Genomic DNA, 4,770 nt, shown 5'->3' on the forward strand with positions numbered 1-4,770 from the left:
ACTGGGGTAAATTTTGATGTAATAGCATAAAAAATTATCCCATTATATTAAAAAAATTAAAATTAAAAATAAAGAGGTTAAGAGCCGCCTCGCGCCGGGTCCCGCGGTCGCAGCTCGAGCCACAGCCTTCGCGCCGTCACCTCAGCTGCTCGCTTCGTGGGTCGGTCCTTCCAGCACACGGGCTCCAGCTGCTCCTGCAGCCGCCCCCCGAGCCCTTCAGGCCGCCCCAGTCTCCTCGCCCGGCCCGACCCAGCCCATGAAGATGGTGGACCGCGAGCAACTGGTGCAGAAAGCCCGGCTGGCGGAGCAGGCAGAGCGCTACGACGACACGGCTGCAGACATGAAGAACATGAGTTTCTCCTCCACCACCCCCCGCCACCCTGCTGCCTCACCCCAGCCCCTTCACAGACACGGGCTTTCGCTGGGTCGACTTGGGGACTAGTCACCCGTCGCTCCTGCAGGTGACAGAGCTGAATGAGCCACTGTCCAATGAAGAAAGAAACCTTCTCTCTGTGGCCTACAAGAATGTAGTTGGAGCACGCCGTTCTTCCTGGAGGGTCATTAGTAGCACTGAGCAGAAGACATCTGCAGATGGTAATGAGAAGAAGATAGAGATGGTCCGTGCTTACCGTGAAAAAATAGAGAAGGAGTTGGAGGCCGTATGTCAGGATGTGCTGAGCCTGCTGGATAACTACCTGATCAAGAATTGCAGTGAGACCTGGTATGAAAGTGTTTTACCTGATGATGAAAGGGGACTATTACCGCTACCTGGCTGAAGTCGCCACTGGAGAGAAGAGGGCGGCCGTCATGGAGTCATCTGAGAAGGCCTACAGCGAAGCCCGTGAGATTAGCAAGGAGCACATGCAGCCCACTCACCCCATTAGATTAGGCCTGGCCCTTAACTACTCCGTTTTCTGCTATGAGATCCAGAGCGCCCCAGAGCAAGCCTGCCACTTGGCCAAGACCGCTTTTGATGGCGCCATTGCCGAGCTCGACACTTTCAACGAGGACTCCTACAAGGACTCCACGCGCATCATGCAGCTCCTCCGCGACAACCTCACGCTCTGCACAAGCAATCAGCAAGACGACGACGGTGGAGAAGGCAACAATTAAGGCCCCCAGGTGGGCTGGCAGCACACGCTGATGCTACTACTGCAGTCTTTATTTTTTTCCCATGAGTTGGGGGTCGGGTGGGGGAGGGAAAGGGAGCGATGACCTTCCTAGGGAGACACCCACGACCTGTCCTGTCTTTGATCGCCTCTTTGACATTTTTGCCAAAATACCACTAGTGGAAAATCAGGCTAGCTGTGCTGGTATTGGAATAGCAGCCTCACACTGGCATATGGACTGTTCCGTAGATTAATGCAAATGGAGCTGTCCTTAATTTAACTTATTGCTAGAAAATAGGGTTTTAAGATGAAAAGAAAACTTAAACGGAACAGCCCTCATTCAATAAGTTCTGTGGGGCTTTCCTGGTGGCGCAGTGGTTGAGAATCTGCCTGCCAATGCAGGAGACATGGGTTCGAGCCCTGGTCTGGGAAGATCCCACATGCCGCGGAGCAACTGGGCCTGTGAGCCACAACTACTGAGCCTGCGCGTCTGGAGCCTGTGCTCCGCAACAAGAGAGGCCGCGACAGTGAGAGGCCCGTGCACCGCGATGAAGAGTGGCCCCCGCTCACCACAACTAGAGAAAGCCCTCGCACAGAAACGAAGACCCAACACAGCCAAATAAATAAATAAATAATAAAGTTCCGAAGCATTAAAAAAAAATAATAAGTTCTGTGGTTCCAGTAAGGATTTTTATGTACATATGCTCTTGTCTGTTAAGTTCTGGGTACTTTCTAGCTCATCTGTTTTAGCTGTGCATTTTGTTTTTCAGGGTGTACTCTACCAGACATGGAATAGTTAAAATTCCAAGCTGATAGACTTAGACCATAAGGTATATTTATCCTTGTGGTTTAGGCCTTGCCAGTTTTCAGAAGTTTCTGATTAGTTGACAGTATTAACACTAAATTGCAGTTTACAGTATTTCTACATTACAGCCATATGTGACATCAAGCCATTGATTGTGTGTTTTTCTTATTTTGGCTTTTACATCCTTATTCAGCCTTATCCAGGTTGGTTTTGCTGTTATCTATCTCTTAGGCCGAAAGACTTCCCTGAGGAGAATCAAAGCTACTTTAGGTTTTGTTTAATAAGTGCTTGGCAGATAGCTGTGGGATTTTTGTCCTTCTTTCTTCTTAACTTGAATCCACCACAAAAATGATTAATCACTTTAATAGAAACGTTAAACACCACAAAAATAGAGAAAATTCAGGTCTGTATGTCATTTATTGTGCTGATATTTCCAGAGAAATCCTGATTTTTTTCAGCTGCCATAGCTCCTTCCTCAGGGACTGCACTGCTGTCTCACTCCTCACGTGAGTCTTCCCTACTGTACCTTGTGCCCAGGGCATGCACTCGCGTGGGTTGAAAAGCTGTTGGGTCGTAGAAGTTGGCGGTCGTTTTGAGAAAGTTTGTGGTGCAGTGTGTGAAAATTCAGGTGCTAGGAGCTTACTGGTAGAAAAATCCTAAAGGAAGAGCTCTATTCATAAACATTCTGTCCAGTTTCAGGAGCCTCGTGTGTCAGTTTTTCCTCCCTGAAAACACTCCTTCCCCAAATAATCGTTGTAGGAAAATAAACTAAAATCATTATCAGATAATAAATACTTTAACTCCTATTTGACCAAAACTTTTTCTATGTATTTTTTTTCTTTTTAATGAAAGCATAGAAGTTGGAAATTGATTTGTGCCATCTGTACACGTTTTAGAATTGAAGGAAACCACAATGCTGTTTCCACAAGTTTGTTTCAGTTAGCCTTAGGTCCTTGGTTCTCATTTTGGATAAGTCTTAACACACGACCTGTTGTATGTGCATTCAGCCTTTTTTATAAGGTCAGTAACAGCGTGAACTGCTGAGATAGGTAATGACACCAGACTTGTTTGTTTCTTTGTTTTATTTAGGCAGGGAGAGGAATGAGTAGTAATTGAGGAAAACCTGACAGTTGCTTTTGCTAAAACCAAAATGGAGCTTCCAGTTGTGAAATGCACGTGTTGACCAGGATCCCGGTGACAGTGAAGATAGAAGAGTGTGACGATGCTCTCTAATGTGACACAGTTACCCAGCATGACTTTCCTTCGAAGGCCCCCTCCATATGCTAGAGCGGAAGTCCCAACTAACCAAACCTACCAGAAGAACTAACAGAAGAGAGCTTTATAGCTTCTGTGCCCTAACAGGGGCCTAAGGTCAATGCCACGGATGGGAACAGATTTGTTGGGGGTGGGGGGGTAGGTGGGGTTTTCCTTAATTTATCTTCATGTCCAGTGAGCAGTGTTGTGTCCTTCCTTGTAGCATTTGGAAATGATTTACTGGAATTATAAAACCTATTTTTCTTTTAAATTTCAGCTTTGACTCTGGCTGCTTTTTAGAATAATGCAAGATAAAGCCATATCTGAGGGCTAAAAATGAAGGAGGGAATGGAAGACTTGATATTCAAGCAGCTTGAATGGTTTATTTTCTTTCCTTTATTTTTAAAGAAATGCACTTGCCTATGATGCTGTCTCTCCAGTGAAATGATTACTCCTCCATTACTCTATTGATACAATATTGTGCATGCTAATGTTGTATTTCTATACAGTAGCTTGAAATTTATTAACTTATACTGTAGGTGTTATGTATTCCTATGACAAAAAAAAATTAAGTCTTCAAATTTTTTAAAGTTTTTTTAATTTAATTTTTCCTTTTGGGGGTAAAGTTTGCTCTACCAAATAGTGATCGTAACAAACTGATCTGTTTTGGATGTTGCTATAGTGACATGCAGTTATATATTTTGTTTTTAAGGGTGGGGGGGAAGCAAAAGAAACACCAGTGTTAGCTTAATCTTAATGTCTGGTGTTTGTCATGGTGAAATTATAACTATTACAGTGTAGGAGAACAACGAATATATTCTCTGAATGAGCCTTTGTGCTTTTTGTCATGTTATGCAGTGAACTATTTTTAAGGTCTAATCAGTGATTATTTTTCCAACTCCGTGTTTCTCTAAGGAATTATTTCACACACGGACCATTCTTAGCAGTTTTCCTCAGTGATGGAATATCATGAATGTGAGTCATTATGTAGCTGTCGTACATTGAGCAAATAAACTTACAGATCTGAAAAAAATAAATAAATAAAGAGGTTAAGAATACTGGGTATGACCAGTACATTGAATAGTTACCAGTGCTGACATAATAAAAATGTAATTTTATTTTGGGTCTGGTATTGTCACTTTCAAGTTTGGTCAGTGAGTGTAAATTTCCTCTGCAACTAGATGAAAACTGTAGCAAGCCCATGATTTTTCTGCTCACTCTTGGTTGACAATCCTACAGTCACTTTAAGATACAATTACTGTCTCAAGTGAAAAATCAGAATGTTTGGTCCATGATATTAATCAAAACTGCAAACTTGATTTAGTATCATTTATATATGAGACCTGGTAAGATATTAACCTTTTGGCATTTGTCTTCTAGCTTTGTTTTTGATAGGTTTGCTGTAGAGCAAATCTGTTTCAGGCCAAAACCTGCAAAGGTTGTCTTCTTTGCTCTTTCCCACATGGAACTTCTCTTTCCTTCCTCTATGACACCCATCGCCTCCCAGGAAGACCTGTCAGCTAAGTCCGGCTCCTTGGGGCTGAGTGAAGTGGGAGGCGGGGTGGGGAGTAGGGTGGGAAGAGTGGTGAGGAGATAGAAAAG

At 43.7% G+C, this 4,770-nt stretch overlaps 1 pseudogene; it reads left to right on the top strand.

Annotated features, from left to right (window-relative positions):
* The first annotated feature begins 262 nt into the window (after window positions 1-262).
* On the top strand, window positions 263-1,113 carry LOC103019798 (14-3-3 protein gamma-like; annotated as a pseudogene).
* The last annotated feature ends 3,657 nt before the right edge of the window (window positions 1,114-4,770 follow it).

The sequence above is a fragment of the Balaenoptera acutorostrata genome, chromosome 4 (assembly GCF_949987535.1).
Source record: "Balaenoptera acutorostrata chromosome 4, mBalAcu1.1, whole genome shotgun sequence".
In the NCBI taxonomy this organism is placed as follows: Eukaryota; Metazoa; Chordata; class Mammalia; order Artiodactyla; family Balaenopteridae; genus Balaenoptera; species Balaenoptera acutorostrata.